The 17,935-nt window shown below is 32.7% G+C and overlaps 1 long non-coding RNA gene across 1 annotated transcript; it reads left to right on the top strand.

Moving 5' to 3' along the window:
• The first annotated feature begins 397 nt into the window (after positions 1-397).
• LOC138340586 (uncharacterized) lies at positions 398-2,769 on the top strand. Its single transcript, XR_011213251.1, has 2 exons — positions 398-560; positions 2,510-2,769. It is a non-coding gene; the product is annotated as an uncharacterized lncRNA (long non-coding RNA).
• The last annotated feature ends 15,166 nt before the right edge of the window (positions 2,770-17,935 follow it).

The following is a 17,935-nucleotide window of genomic DNA, read 5'->3' as shown; positions in this document are numbered from 1 at the left end:
AGTCCAAAACTTGTAAAAAGACTTTAAATAGGTAAAATATAGTGTAGAAGGTCTAAGCATTCAATAACAACTCCCCAAGGACCACCCAAAGGTTCCTTAAGGAGGACCCCAACATAAGCAAGCAAGCTGCCAAAGCAGCCTCTGCAAGGCAGGAATTCAAGGGTTGTTGCACGTCGCACAGCCCACATGCGGAAAATTGGCCTCGCATCGCATGCATACCATTAGGTCCACTGTAGCAGATCAGATTTTAAATAAATTCAAAAATCAGCCTCGCGATGCAGTGCCACTTGAAATCGTATTTTAAGCATTTTGACTTCTAAAAAGACCCATTAAAGTAAGGGGTCTTTTGGGTGATTTAGGCGGTGAATATATATTGACTAAGGGTCACTTTTGAGTCATTTTTCACTCACCTAAATCAAATTCCCAAAAAAAATCCAAAAGCTCTTATCTCTAAACTTTCTCTCTCCCTAAATCCTCCATTGAAGAAGCAAGAATGCTTGAAGAAGAAGACCAATTTCTCTATGATTTCACTTCAATTTCTTGGATTAATCTTAATTAAGGTATGATTTATTTACTCTTGGAATTCCTTTCCCCAAGATATCCTTTCAAAATTGATTTCTAAATCACCCAATTTCAAGGGTTTTTCCAATCCTAATGGGTTTTCTTCTAAACTTTAAATTGATGATGAATTGTGATTGTCTATGACTAATTAAGTTTATATTATTGGTTAATTTATTTTAATTGATGCAATTCCATGTAGATCATGTCCCTTTCCCCAAATTCCCCAAATCTTGGATCTTTTCTTATTATTGATGGGAATTGAAGAATGATTTAATTGTTAGACTTGTTTTATCTATTCTCATTCATTCATGGACTGCCTATGGTAATGTGTTGTTGGAATTGGATCAATTTCTTGAAGAATTCATGATAAATCCTGTTCCCCTAACCCTAGATTATGAAATGAAGCTAATTTGGATAGTGATGATGCAATTGACCTAGCTATTTTGTTAATTACTATTGAATGATGTTGTTACACCTATTGTTGGGTTGAGTTGGATGGTTGATGGTAAAACCATGATTGATGTATTGTGAAGGATATTGAGTAAGTCTTTATGATCCTAGACTTTACTTCAATTATGACTACTTGTGCTTAGTCATGAAGTTATATTAAAGTATACCTTATGATGAGATTGATTAGGGTTGGTATGATGTTGAATTGAAATATTTTGATTTATGTCTTTTGAGTTGTTAACTAAGATGTAATGATATAAGGATGGTGATGACTTACCTATGAGCCTTATCATAATGCGATTATGTAAATGTGCTAACCTAACATGTATAAATTGTAATGAAACAAGAATACACATGTAATTCTCATTGAGCTATGATGATGATGATTATATAAGGGATAGACCCAATGAAATAAACTAATATATGATGATTAATAAAGTCTTAAAGTAATATCAATAAGGGACTTAGCTTAGTACCGAGTAAACTTGACAATGAGAGGTGTTGGCTTCCCGTAGAGGAAGACTCACTCTATAGTTTCATATGAGGTGTTGACTCCCCTATGAGGGACACTCACCCGATGGGTTCTCATGAGATAAGGATCCAATGTTAAATGGCATGTAGTTAGTTCATACATATTGCCTACTTCCTAAACTATGTAGACCCAGTAGGAAGAATAGCTAGTGGATTCACCTAGAAAGCTACGTTTATGTTTGTTTTTACTTTGGCCAGTAAACCACCTACCATCGGTGTAAGGTTTTACTACACCGGATTTACACTTAGCTCTTGTAGTCTATATCGGTTAAGGCAAGTGTTCCTAAAAATAAAATAGAGTAAGGAAGTAAACACTAACTAAGGTGACTTAAGAGGTTTGACTTAGACTAGGTAGGGGTATGAGACTCTACCTATGTCTTGCACTAGTTTGCCATGAGGGAAGACTTAGAAGGTTGTTATTATGTTCTTATGACCTTTTAAAGTGACTATTATGTATATGTTGACTTTACATGTTGTTGATCCTATATGATGTTGGTTTTACTTATGAACATGATGTTGGTGTATATTGCTAAAGTATGAGGAGGATTAATGTTGTTGTCATGTTATGTGAAGTTAGGCATTACTTATCGTCCTTTGTTTGGTTTACTTGAGTTAGTAAAGGTATGGGGCTTTACTTGGTCATTGCACTTGTATACTAAATGATGGGTTATGGGTAAGGTCTTTGATTATATTATGATGTTATGAAATCTTATATATGTTGACTTGAATATACTTGATGATGTTTGTCTTGTGTTCTATATGTCCTTGAATTAAGAGTTATGTGCTCATTAATTTATATGGGTTTTTGTATGTGCATGAGGCTTTTCAAAGTAAATCAGCATATTTGAACAAATGTCCCTTTTAACATGATTTCTATGTTGTGTGTACATATGTGCCCATACTTAGTACAAGTGATGTGCTAACCCATTTGTTCCTTTGTCCCAAAAATTTTTGGTTTCGGTCGTAGAAGGGCTTGTGACGACATTTGAAGGAAGACTTGGATTCTGATTCTCCAAGTTGGTTAGTTTCTCACTACTTCGAGGATAATGGAACTTTCTAGCATTGGATATTTATTAGTATTAAAGACACTTTGTTCATTCTATTTCATTTGAGTACTAAATATTGTTAGCCTATATATGGCTTTTATTGTATTGATGTATGGACTACACCCAATTGTTGTACTCTTATTTAGATGGTTATGATATGAGACATTCGTTTTAAGACTAAGTTATATCTTATATATATGTGTGTGTGTGTGTGTGTGTGTGTGTGTGTGTGTGTGTGTGTGTGTGAGTGAGTGTGTTTGTGTGTGTGCGCGCAATAAAATTAAAAGACTAAGTAATCTTCTTATACGAAGGGTTAAAGTATACTCGATATGAATATATTATGTCTATGCGAAAGGTGTATGTAAACCTCAATGAAGAAGTAGACGAAAAGTCTTAAATTTTCTGCATTTTTAACCTATGAATGTAATGATGAATGTTAAGAGGCTAGTCTTAGTCCTCCATGAGGACGACGAAGCCGGTTACATCTACGGGGTGCTCCCTAAATGTGACAAACTTGGTGTCAAAGCATGAGCTTGAATATCTTAAGGATAGATGTCTCATTAAACCACGTCTATGTAGGTTCTTATTCATAATTGTAAAGTGTGCTACACTTATGAGTGAGGATCTATATGATGCTTAGGAAATTCTCATCTTCTTGGAAATCCAATGTCGTGCCTCTAGAGTATACTTTATGTATGCTTTCACCTAAACCTTGTATTATGGTTATAGGTATGAATACTCGAAGGTCAGCTGCACAAAGACTTGGTGAAGAGATTTCTAATGCGGAAGTTCATCCCTTTGGCAATCAAGATCCTCCTCTTGAAGAAATTCCTAATGATAATTAATCTCCAACTAATCCTCCGGGCTTGACGGATGGGGATTTAAGGGTAGACTTTCTCCAAATGGCCCAAGCCACTACTACTCAAGCACAAACCATCATTACTGAAGCTTAAGCCATGACGGCCCAACCTAACCGAGAGGTGGTACCCTGAGGAAACCAACATTTAATCACCATGGCCTCTCACTTTTAGGATTTCACAAGGATGAATCCCCCTAATTCCTATGGATTGAAAGTGGAGGAAGACCCACAAGAGTTCAGTGATTAAGTCTACAAAATCTTCTATGATCAGGTTGACTACTAGTCAGAAGGCTGAGTTAGCCACCTACCAATTCAAATATGTAGTCCAAACTTGGTACACCCAATGGAGAGACAATAGGCCTTTAAGGGGTGGACCGGTGACATGGGAGATTTTCAAGAAGTCTTTTCTTGATCGATTCCTTCCTAGGGAAAAGAGGGAAACCAAAGTGGAAGAATTCATCAACCTTTATCAAGGAGGTATGAGTGTACTTGATTACTCTTTGAAATTTACTAAATTGTCAAAGTATGCTTCTTCTTATGTTTCTGACCCTAGGGATTGAATGAGCTGTTTTCTGATGAGAGTGTCAAATGACTTGAAAGAAGAATGTTGTTTGGCTATACTACATGATAATATGAAAATTTATCGTTTCATGGTTCATGCTCAACAAGTGGAAGAGACTGGGGTAAAGAGTAGGAGTAGGGAAGCAAATAGGGCCAAGTCTTTTGATGGTGGTTCTTCAAAGGGAAGGCTTGATATCCAAGACAAGCCTAAGTACAAGAAGAGGTTATCTAATCAAGTTCCTTCGATGTTCCCTAAGGCTAATGATGATTGGGTGTATAATCCTAAGCTTCAAAGGGTAAGGATTACTAGTTCACCAAACAAGAAGCCTACTTGTGTCAAGTGTGGAAAAGGTCACTTCGATGAATGCTTAGTTGGAAAGGGCAATTGCTTTAGTTGTGGTAAAACTGGCCACAAGTTTAAGGATTTTCCAAACTTGAAGGGTCAAGACAAGGGTAGTAGGAAAGCTCAAGCAAGTGGTTCTAATGTTGGTGCTCCGAAGAAGAATCGCTTCTATGTACTCCAATCTAGGGTGAGCAAGAGACTTCTCCCGACATGGTGACCGCTATGTTACAAGTCTTCTATATTGATGTATATGCTTTACTTGATCTGGGTGAGATCGTATATTTTATTTATCCTTTGGTAGCTAGAAAGTTTGATATTTTGCCCGATATCTTAAATGAACCTTTAATGGTGTCCACCCCGGTGGTTGGGTCAGTGGTTGCAAAGAGGGTGTATAGAGATTCTATTATAATGTTTCCCAACAGAGTTACTCATGTTGAGTTAGTATAATTAGATATCTCTGATTTTGATGTTATTTTGGGTATGGATTGGTTGCATTCTTGTTTCACTTCCATAGATTGTAGAACAAGAGTGGTGAACTTTAGCTTTCATACTGAACCCGTTTAGGGGAAACTCTATACCTAGAGGTCGTATCATTTCTTGTTTGAAATCTTGTAAGATGATCTCTAAAGGGTGTTTATATACCATATTGTTACAATCAAAGATTTAGACTCCGAGATTCCCCCTATTGAGTCAGTCCTCGTAGTGAGGGAGTTTCTGGAGGTCTTTCCTAATGATCTTCCCGGTATTTCTCCTCAATGGGAAATTTATTTGGTATTGACTTTTTATCGGATACAAATCCCATTTCAATTCCTCCTTATCGGATGGCTCCGGGCAAATTGAAAGAGTTGAAGGCTCAACTCAAAGATTTACTAGACAAGGGTTTCACTGGACCTAGTATTTCTCCATGGGGTTCTCCGGTATTTTTTGTGAAGAAGAAGGATGGGTCCCTTAGAATGTGCATTGATTATCGCAAACTCAATAAAATCACTAGTAAGAACAAGTATCCTCTCCCTCGGATTGATGACTTGTTTGATCAACTCTAAGGGGCATGTTACTTTTCTAAGATTGACTTGAGATCGGGGTACATCAACTTATGGTCAGAGGTGAGGATATACCAAAAACAACATTTCGAACTAGATATGGTCTCTATGAGTTCATAGTAATAACATTTAGTCTCACTAATTCCCCGGCGGAAATTATGGACCTAATGAATAGGGTGTTTTGAAGTTACCTAGATTCATTTGTCATTGTGTTCATTGACGACATCTTGGTATATTTGACAAATGAGTGTGAACACATGGATCATTTGATAGTGGTGTTACAAGTGCTTAACGAAAATAAAATCTTTTTCAAGTATAGCAAATGCAAGTTTTGGTTGAGGTCGGCGGCATTTCGTGGTCATATCTTCTCTACTGAGAGAGTTGAGGTTGATCCAAGGAAAATTGAGGCGGTGAAAAATTGTCCTAAGACATTGACTCAAATCGACATTAGTATTTTCTTGGGTCTAACAAGATACTATAGGCAGTTTGTGGATGGTTTTGCATCTATTCCATCTCCTTTGACTACTTTGACCCAAAAGAGTGTGAAATTTGAGTGGTCGTAGGCCTGTGAAAGAAGCTTCCAAATTTTGAAAGATAGGCTTATATCCGCTCCGGTATTGACACTAATGGAGGGTACCAAGGGCTTCATTGTGTATTGTGATGCATCCCGAGTGGGCTTGGGGTGTGTCCTTATGCAACATAGGAAAGTAGTAGCTTATGCTTCTAGATAACTAAAGGTGCATGGGGATAATTATCCAACTCATGACCTTGAGTTAACGGCCGTGGTATTTTCCTTGAAAATATGGAGGCATTATTTTTATAGTGTCCATGTTGATATGTATACCGACCACAAGAGTCTTCAATATGTTTTTACTCAAAAGGAGTTGAATCTCGACAATAAACATGGTTGGAAATGTTGAAAGATTACGTCATGAGTGTTCTCTACCACCCCATCAAGGCCAATATGGTTGTGGATGCTCTAGGTTGTATGACCATGGGTAATGTGTTTCATGTAGAAGAATCCAAGAAATACATAGTGAAAGATGTTCATAGGTTGGCTAGATTGAGTGTTAGATTTGAAGATTCTCCGATTGGTGGTATTATGGTACATCATGACTTCAAGTCGTCTTTGGTGTTTGAGGTGAAGTCCAAGCAACACCTTGATCAACCATTAATGGAGGTAAGCTTAATGAGTCATTCTCATTGGGGGGGAATGGTGTCTTGAGGTACCAAGAAAGCTTGTGTGTTCCCAATGTAAATGGCTTGAGGAACCGGATTCTTGCGGAAGCTCATGGATCCCATTACTATATTCATCCGGGCTCGACAAAGATGATGTACCATGACCTTAGGGAGGTATTTTGGTGAGAAGGCATGAAGAAAGACATAGCGGAATTTGTTACACAGCCAACAAGTGAAAGACGAGCAACAAAAGCCAAGTGGATTACTTCAAGAAATCAAAATATCCTCTTGGAAGTGGGAATATATTAACATGGATTTCGTGGTAGGTTTGCCTCAAACTCAACAGCAACATGACTCTATATGGGTGGTTGTGGATAGGTTGACCAAATCCGCTCATTTTATTCCCATCAAGTCCACATGCTCGGCGAATCCCAGAGGATTATGCAAGGATCTTTATAGATGAGATTGTGTGTCGTCATGGTATTCCGTTATCCATCATATCGAATAGGGGTGCACAATTCACATCTAGGTTTTGGAGGTCATTCCAAAAAGGGTTGGGTACGAAGGTGAAGTTAAGTACCGGTTTTCATCTCCCAAAAAAGTTCAAGCGGAGCGAACTATTCAAACCCTTGAGGATATGCTTAGCGCTTGTATTATTTATTTCAAGGGAAATTGGGATAAGCACTTTCCTTTGATTGAGTTTTCTTACAACAATAGATATCATTCATCAATATCTATGGCTCCATATGAAGCCTTGTATGGTAGGAAATGTAGATCTCCAATTGAATGTTTTGAAGTGGGTGAGTCTTCACTTTTGGGTCCCAATTTGAGTTACAAGAGTTTGGATATAGTTCATATGATAAGGAACCGCTTGAAAGCAACCAATAGTCGGCAAAAGCTTTATGCCGACCATAGGAGAAGAAGGACTTAGAGTTCGAAGAAGGCGATTAAGTGTATCTAAAAATTTCACCCATGAAGGGAGTGGTGAAATTTGGCAAGAAAGGGAAGTTGAATCCTCGTTATGTGGGTCCCTATGAAATTTTGCAAAGGGTTAGAAAGGTTGCATGCAAGTTGAAATTACCTAGTGATCTATCTTCGGTTCATCCGATTTTCCGTGTATCCATGCTTAAGAAGTGCATCAGTGATCCCGAGTCCATACTTCCTATTAAGGGTCTAGGTGTAGAAGAGAACCTCTTTTATGAGGATGTTCCGGTGGAAATCCTTGATCGTCAAGTGAAGAAATTGAGGAACAAAGAGGTGGCCTCCGTGAAAGTCATATAGAGGAACAATCTAGTTGAGGGAGCAACATGGGAGGCTAAGGCCGACATGAAGTCCAGTTATCCTCATCTCTTTGTCGATTAAGGTTAGTGGTTCCAATTAATAATCAAAATAATGAATAAATTGAATTTGAGTTTTTTTGCAATGATGTGCATATTTATGATAAAAGTTTTTCCTAAAATGAAATTTCATGTGAAAAGTTCTCTTATGCTCAATTTTTCACTTACTTGTGTACTTGGTATGTTGTTGCCTATATGAAATGACTTGGTCCTTTTTATAGGTTGAGTTTTGTCATAATTTCTCCTTAATGATATATCGAGCTCATGTGGACTTGAGAAGGAAATTCCTCATGTTGTGATTTTGAGCCTTATGTGAAGAAATTGATGTTTTGAGTTACTATGCGTAAATGTCATGATTATGTGTTGAATGGAGTTGTAAAAAACTCCTATGATCTGTGACTCATAATGATTTAATGTTGTTGTTGGTCGGAATTCTAGTATTGAGTCTATCATTTCCCTTCAAAAGATTTTAGTGTTATTCAGGGACGAATGTTCCTAAGGGAGGGATAATGTAACACTTAGAAAGTACATGACCTAAGATAGAGACTCACAAGATGAACTAAACCTTAAAACATTGTTTCCAATCCTAAGATAATGTTTATAAACAATTTAGGAAGTTTTAGAGTCAACAAGGCGTAAAGAAACGTCCATGACATCTGGAAACTAGCTAAATCGAACTAATTGACGTCTCTATGTTTGGTGAAGGTTTGGGAGGGTCATATGAAGTCCCAAAATTGTAAAAAAAAACTTTAAATAGGTAAAGTTTATTATAGAGGGTCTAAACATTCAATAATGACTCCCCAATTACAACATGAAGGATCATTGAGGAGGACCCCAACATGGGAAGACGGGAGCAGCGTGTGCGAGGCAGAAATTCAAGATTTATTGTGCGTCGCGCAGCCCACACGCAAGTTGAAAAAATTATCCTCGTGACATGTTCACACCACGAGGTCCACTGTCTCAAATCAAATTTCAAAAAATAAATTCAGAAATCAGCTTCGCGATACGGAGCCACTTCCCTGATTCTTTAAAATCGTATTTTAAGCATTATGACTTCACAAAAAGACCCATTTAAGTGAGGGGTCTTTTGGGTTATTTAGGCGGTGACTTTATATTGAATAAGGGTTAGTTTTAATTCATTTTTCACTCACCTAAATTAAATTCCCAAAACAAAACTCAAAAGCTCTCATCTATCTCTACTTTCTCTCTCCCTAAATCTTCCATTGAAAAAGCAAGAAAACTTGAAATAGAAGACCAATTTCTCTAGGATTTAACTTCAATTTCGTGGATTAATCTTCATTAAGTTATGGTTTTTTCACTCTTGAAATTTCTTTTCCCAAGAGGTCCTTTCAAAGTTGATTTCTAAATCACCCAATTCCAAGGGTTTTTTCAATTATAAAGGGTTTTCTTCTAAACTTCAAATTTATGATAAATTGTGATTGTCTATGTCTAATTAAGTGTAAATTGTTGGTTAATTGATGACAATTTCATGTAGATCATGTACCTTTCCCCAAATTCCCCAAATCTTGGTTCTTCTTATGAATTGATGGGAATTAACAAAAGTATTAATTGTTAGACTTGTTTATCTATTATAATTTATTCACGGACTGCCTAGGGTAATGTTTTGTTGGGAATGGATCGATTTCTTGTAGAATTCATGATAAACCCTATTCCCCTAATCCTAGGTTATGAATTGAAGTTAATTTGGATAGTGATGATGCAATTGACCTAGCTATTATGTTAATTACTATTGAATGATATTGTTGCACCCATTGTTGGGTTGAATTGGATGGTTAATGGTAAAACCATAGATGATGGATGGTGAAGGAGATTGTCTAAGTCTTTATGATCTTAACCTTTACTTCAATTATGATTACTTGTAGTTAGTGATGAAGATATATTGAAATATACCTTATGATGAGATTGATTAGACTTGGTATGATGTTGAATTGAAATGTCTTGATCTATGATTTGTGAGTTGTTGGATAAGATGTAATGATACAAGGATGGTGATGACTTACCTATGTGCCTTTTCATAATGCAATTATATAAATGTGCTAACTTCACATGTATGAATTGTAATGAAAGGACAATGCTCATGTAATTCTTAGCTATGATGATGATGATTATATAAGGGATAGACCCTATGCTTAAACTAAGTTATGCTAGTTAATAAAGGCTTAAAGACATTTCAAAAAAGGACTTAGCTTAGCACCAACTGAACTTGACAATGATAGGTGTTGGCTTCTCTTGGAGGAGGATTCACCCTATAGTTTCATATGACACACTTCTATGAGGGAGACTCACCCTATGTATTCTCACGATATGAGGCTCTAATGCTAAATTGGAAATAGAGATATCATACATATCTCGTAGTTCATTAACTATGTTTCCCCCGTAGGAAGACTGGCTAGTGGATCCACCTAGACAGTTGTGTTTATGTTTGGTTCTACTTTTGCCGGTAGACCACCTTCCATCGGTGTAAGATTTTACAACATACGATTCCATACTTAGATCTTGTGGTTTATTTTTGTTAAGGAAGTGTTACCGAAAATAAAATGAAGTAAAGAAGTGAACACTAACTAGGGTGACATAAGAGGTTTGACTTAGCCTAGGTAGGGGTATGGGACTCTACCTATGCCTTGCACTAGTTTGCCTTGAGGGAAGACTTAGGAGGTTGTTCTTATGTTCTTATGACCTTATAAAGTGACTATTATGTATATGTTGATTTTACATGTTATTGGTTCTATATGGTGTTAGTTTCATTTATGAACATGATGTTTGTCTATATTGCTAAAGTATGAGGATGATTACTCTCGATCCCATGTTATGTGAAGTTAGGCATTGCTTATAATCCTTGGTTTGGTTTAATTGATTTAGTAAGGTTATGGGTCATTACTTGGTCATTGCACTTGTAGGTTATATGATAGGTTATGGGTAAAGGTCTTGATTATAATATGATGTTATAAACTCTTATATATGTTGACTTGACTATGCTTGATGATGTTGGTCTTGTGTTGTATATGGCATTGACTTATGATTTATGGGCTCACTGATTTATATGGGTTCTTGTATGTGCATGAGGCTTTTCAAAGTAAATAAGCATGTTTGAACAAATGTCCTTTTTAACATGATTTCTATGTTGTGTATGCATATGTGCCTGTACTTAGTACAAGTGATGTGCAGACCCCATTTCTCCCTTTGTCCCAAACATTTTAGGTTCTGATCATTGAAGGGCTTGTGACGACATTTGAAGGAAGATTTGCATTCTCATTCTCCAAGTTTGGTAGGTCCTCACTACTTCGAGGACAATGCCACTTTTTGGCATTGGATGTTGATTGGTCTTAAAGACACTTTTTTCATTCTCTTTTATTTATGTACTAAAGAATGTATAGTCATAATCTTCTTATACGAAGGGTCTAAGTATACTCGATATGAATATATTATGTGTATGCGAGAGTTCTATGTAAATGTAGAAGTAGACTAAAATTTTTAAATTTTTCGTATTTTTAACCTATGAATGTAATGATGAATGCTTAGACGCTAGTCTTATTCCTCTACGAGGACGACGATACTGGTTACATCTAGGGTGTGCTCCCAGAATGTGATAAACTTAGTATCAGAGCATGATGTTGAATTTCTTAAGAATCGATATCTCATTAAACCACGTCTATGACATTGATATCTGAGCCTTACTTTACTATGAAGTATTTAAATCATGGGACGAATAACCAATATTGCCCTAAAGTTCTTGTTCTTAAAAGAAAGTTTCCCTCGCATTATTCTTCTTTATCAGCAATTCAACTAGTTGAGGATGTCCAACAACATGATTGGCCTTCTAATCATAAGCCATGAAGGTTTAGAATATATTGTTGTTATGATGTCTTGGATCTTATCAAGGTTTGTGATTGTCCTTGTTACGAGAACCAAATCTTTTGCTATGGAACTCCTCCACAAGAGAATCAGTAGTACTTCATCATAATGAATTTTCACTGATAAATGATTATACTTGCGGATTAGGATATAACTCAATTATTGGTTACTATTGTTAGTTGACTGATTGAAAAGTTTGATGTCGTTAGTGGAAGTAATAATTGGAGTCTTTTATTTTTCCAATTAACTAACTCTAGGAGACCTAATTAGTTGATGCTAGTCAGTTAGCAGGTCATGAATTAGTGCTAAACTAGTGTCCTATTAGTTTTTTGGAAAAATTACTTATATACACATATTTATTTAACTTATTTTCTATTATTTTCTAGAATTTTAAAATATTACAAAAATTTCTTATTTTTTTTTCAAATCTCAATTCTTTCGGATACATAGTAATTCACTCACGTTTCCCCACTCCTTTTTTCTCTCCTTTAATCCCTCCCTATTTTCACTCCCACAATCTTATCAATTGCAACATTCATTTTAATTTGAAGTTCAAGAAATTTCTCTCTCTAATCAATCAAATATTCAAATTTCTATTATCAAATTCACAGACCATCAAAAAATAAGAATGCAATAGCTTTAAAGAATTCCATATTTCATTAATATTGCTTTGTACCATACAATTAATGCAGAAGAGTTGTTGGTTGTGGAAAGAGGGGGCTACTACCGTTTTATTAGCAAATTTCAAGAACGCATGCATTAAACATTATAGCTGTAGACAAATTCATGAATGAAGCCATTGTTGAAAGTGAAGAAAAACTACGGGAGTTGATACAGAGCAAAAGAGAAAGCGTAAAAGGATTTCTTCATCATTTTTTCCCGTAGATCTGATTGTTGATTTTTATTGAGATTTTGTTGTTCATCTTTATCTTATGTATATGGATTTAATTTTTTAATGTATTTAGTTGTTTTTGTTTCTGTCTTCATTTCAATATTATCATACATTATAATTTTATCAAGAGTTAATGGTGGATTCGGTAAGATTTTTGGGTCGAAATCCATTGGTGACGTCATTGTTGAATGTGAAAAAAAGTTACAAAAGTTGATAAATAGGAAATGAGAAAGTGTTGAAGGATTTCTTCTTCTTTTTTCTTCCTTTATTTATTATTTATTTGTTGTTGCTTTCAACATATCTTTTAATGTATGTATAATTGGTTTTGATTCTTAAAGTAATGTATAATTCATTTGTTTGTTGTGTATCTAATACATAATTATGAACATTATATATATATATACTCAAACTTGTTCAACTAGAAGACTATGTATCCGTAAGACATTATCAAATATTACAATTGATACATAAATACTAATTTTTATAACAAAAAACACTTTATATCATATTCATAGTTACGTATATAACATAGTTATCTATCATATTTTTTTCCTTTTTTTGTATATCATACATAAATGTATAAAAATTTGTTACGATTTCGAAGAAATTTGAGAGAAAAAAATTTAAAATTTGAATTGTTTGAATCTGTTATTTGGAAGATATTAACATCAATTTGATTTGCATGATTTGGGGAACTGAAATTTAATATAATGTATCAAATATGATGTATCCGGAAGAATGAAATGTATCCGAATGACATCAATTTTAGGGGATATTTGAAAATTGATTAAAAAAAAAACAGGGATAAGTTGTAATTTGCTCCTTACACTATTGAATTCCTAAAATTTTTACTAATTTTTTTAGGTTTGTTGCTTTCCAAGTACTATTTAAAGATTTGTATCGTACAGAAGAAAAGATCAAGTTTTCTCTCTATTTCTTAACATCTTATTCGAATAGTTGTTTATCTCTTTGGACAATATTTTTGGTATCTGAGCATAACTCCCGATTTGATATTTATCCTTATCTCAAGGAAGGATTGGTATAGTAAGAGCGAAAAGCAGTAAAATATTGTGTTGTTTTCTTTTTCTTTAATGAGAAATCACAAAATTGTCGTGGCAAGAAACGGTACCACAATTTCGTTGCGACCCCTAATTTTCAATTTTAAAAGGGAAAAAGTATCAGTTTTGGAGTTTAAATTTTAAGACTTTTCAAGTCTCAATAACTATGGGATATAGTTGAGACTGCAATTCAATAGGGGAATACAAACTAGCTGAGAGGACATCCATAGATAGACTCGAAAGCTCTGTTCACGTTCCAAAAAGCTCTTGATGATTAATTCTTTCATCGTATATCAGCAGCTGAGACTTGCAAATAAGCATGGGAGATCCAGAAACAATAGTACTTTGGATATGATAGGCTAATTATTAATAAATTACTAATTCTCCAACATGATTTTGAAACATTATTCATGAACGAAAATGACTTTGTGCAAGGATTTGTCTAGAAAATCTGCTATTGTTAGTAAAATGAGGTATTTGGTGAGAAAATTGGTAATCAGATTGTTGTGTCTAAGGTGTTGAGAAGTTTAACCATCAAATTTGAGCATGGTTTTGCTACAACTGAGGATTCTAAGGACCTATTTATCTATTCTTTCGATCAATTAATGAGTTTCTTACTAGTTCATGAAGATAGGTTAAATAGGTCCCGTGAGAAAGTTCAAGAGAAGGCATTCTAGTTTAAGTGGGAGTTTGCCAACAAGGGAAAACCAGGAAACTCAGCAAGACGTGGACATGGCAAAGACAATTTTAGTGGTCGAGGACGTGGTGGCAACGACAGAGCTGTAGAAACGAAGTTGGTGAATTCCGTTAGTCCAAGAGATATATTCAATGCCAATACGATAAGAAATGTGGCCACAAAAAAGTTGACTGTTAGACTAAGCGAAAAGATGATCATGATGAAGCCAATTTCACAAAAAATGTGGAAGAAGAAAGAGAGTTATTTATGGCTAATTCCCCAATAATTTGAAATATAAATGATTTAAGGTTCATTGATAGTGGATGTTCAAATCACATGTCAAGTTTGAAATTTCTATTAAGAGTCTGTTTGTAAAGTGACCTGTTAATTGTAATAGAGATAATTACTAGGGTAGTAATTATCACACTAGTAATAACATAGTCTAGTAATTACACTGGCCTATTTTGTTGCCACAATGTAATTACATCTATCCAGATTGGATGCCACAATGTAATTACACATGTTGTGTTTGGATGCCCAATTTCAATCATTAAATTATACTAAATTTTGAAAATAAAAATTAACTATTTAAAATTTATACTAGACAAATAAGAAAATTTATAGATAATAAAAAATTATATATTTAAGATATATAATATTTTTGAAAATATATTACTTAATAAGCATATGTTCTTAACTAATATTATGAAAAAACTATTGATTTATATCTTTTCAAATTAATATATTTCAATTGAATTGACCATTAAAACTAAAAGTATGAAGTTTCTATGAACATCGTGAAATGCATGTTTAATTAAAAATAAGATTAGTCTACAAAAAAATATGTCATAAATTATTAAATAGTAGACAAAAAGATAATCTATCAAGTCTAATTAAAAATTAACTTGAAATTTGAATTCAGTATTACTAAAACAAATGAACTGAAAATATAACATAAGTTATAGATTCAAAACAAAAAAATTAACATAATACTCTTATAGCAAATTTCAACATAGAATACATAAATATGATTTACTATTTTTTAAAAAAATTAAGTCTATAAAAACTTATTTAACAATAAATTCTATTTTAATTCAAAAATTAAAATACTAATAAAATTATGCTAATGAGAAAATAAGAACAACATAAATTAATAAATAATACGAAAAAATTGCATACAATCACGTGAAGTATGCTTGAGAACGAGACGAAAATGAAATATCATAATATAAAATATAAAATCAATCTCTAAATTTTTTATAATAATAAAAATAAAATAGTAATTAAAATTATAGAAGTGAAAAAATAAGTAAAATAGAATTTTAAAAAAAAATAAAAAGTATCAGCTGATAATTACACCTTGTAATTGCCAGTAATTCACAACTTATGCCTGTGAATGTAGAGTGCAATTAACTATGTTCAATTACACCAATTACACTACTAGAAAAACTCAAATAATACGGCACGTATCAAAGTTTGTTGCGAATTTTTCTGTCAATCAAAATCCATTGGAAATAAGCTCGTAGGTAATTATTACCTTCTAATTTTAAAAATCACCAGATATATTATCTCAGGATATTAATGTCGCATATAATTTACCTACAATATTTTTCACAAAAAGTTATGAAAATTCACAAGTAATTTTTCGTAAAAATTTGTGAGATGAGAAGCGATTAATTATTTTATTGTCTTCTGTTTTCTCTATATTTAATTTGTTTTTCATTGTTCTATTTATGTATATGTTTTCTCTATATTTAATTTGTTTACCCCCAGCACCTCTATTTGTTTTCTTTATATTTAATTTGTTTTTCTCCCAATTTAATTAATTTAAGGAAAAATAAATTTGCAAGACAACTTTTTAGCGTGACTTGAAAAAAGCAATTTTTTTTAGGTATTTTCGTATTTTAGCTGAAAAATTAAGGGTGATTGGGTAAGTTCATGTATTTCTTGTACCCAAAATTATTCTCAAAAGTAAAACCACTACTCTATAAAAATAAAATTACTTCTGAAAAGTCCAACATATAAAATTATTATTTTTCAGTTCACACTATCCAAGAGGTGACTGATAATACTTATATGAGGCTCCATTTATATTGTGTTATGTAGAAAGTGTTGGATTCCATTTCAGAAAATAATCCAAATCCATTTTTCTTTCTCTTTTTTAAATGATTTTTTCTCTTTCTTGCTTTTTAACTTCTTTTTCTTTTAATTTTCTTTTCCAATTAATGTTCCAAATTTCTCTATTTCCATACTTATATAATTTTATTCATGAAAATATGAAAATAAAAAAAAATCATTTTATTTCTAATATTTTAATATTATTTATCCATCTCAACATTAATTATTTATATTACTAAAAGTAGTTAGATAAAATTATTTGTTAATTTATAAAAATGTAATTGATTACAATTTTTTAAATTTTATTATAACATCTTCTTTTTTTTTGTAATTGTAAATAAAAATTTAAAATTTTAAATTAAATGTAAATTAGTAAAAGTATTATTTTCTTTATGATTTCTTTAGAATTTTTTTTTAAAAGATAGACTATTAATCTGGAAAACAAAGTATAAAATTAATTTATTCTTTTATTCTTCTCTTTTCAAAAGCACTTAAATCCATCAAATATCTTCAAAAAAAAAATATAACAAAAAGAGCATCAATATTCTTGACAAACGATTACACAAGTTAAGTTTGTATATTAACTTCATGAAATTTAAAAAAACAGAAGCATCTATAAATACCTATATAAATACATATTCTTTCCGTCAATTTATACTATATTTTTTTATTGTTGAAATTCATGCTAGGTGAAATTTTTCATCACTTTAACGTTTTTTTCTTGCTATTTGATTTTTCTGACTATAAAATTTTTGATAAGGTATATTTATATAGGATCCTTCAAAAAAATAAATTAAGCATTATCTAAGAGTTTAATCATTTTAGAGAAATATGATAAATTATTTCCAATGATTTTACTATTTTCTTACAATATTAAATATTTAACAACAATATATTAAGATGTCATATTAATATTTGATTTAAATAAAGATAATCAATTAAATTACGAGTCATATCAACATTATCAAAATAAAAGTATAAATTAAACTACGAAATAAATGCAATAAAAATTGATTATCATAGAGAAAAACGTGAATACTAACAAAGAGAAAAAAAGAATATTTATTATATTTTTTTCAATTTTGAAGAAGATTATATATAAAATCATTACGGACCACTTATTAATAAAATAATAGAATGAAAAAATGTATACTAAAAAATCAATGTCTAATCTTTTATCAACGAACACACAAATTATATTATATGCATGGTCAAGTTATAATTGTGTAATACAATTAGTTATGGTGCATGTCAATCTTTGATTAATTTATCTTCACATTTTAAGGGTTATTAAACTATATTTATTGATAATACATCATTTTAAATTTCCTTGTGATATTCATTAAACAACTGATATAAAGAGTAAATAAATTTTCTTTCATTATTATGACAGAATGTTATCACAACGCGA

The sequence above is a fragment of the Solanum lycopersicum genome, chromosome 12, assembly GCF_036512215.1.
Source record: "Solanum lycopersicum chromosome 12, SLM_r2.1".
Taxonomy (NCBI): domain Eukaryota; kingdom Viridiplantae; phylum Streptophyta; class Magnoliopsida; order Solanales; family Solanaceae; genus Solanum; species Solanum lycopersicum.
Note: the sequence above shows the minus strand (reverse complement) of the source record. Positions and strands in the feature narration are given on the sequence as shown.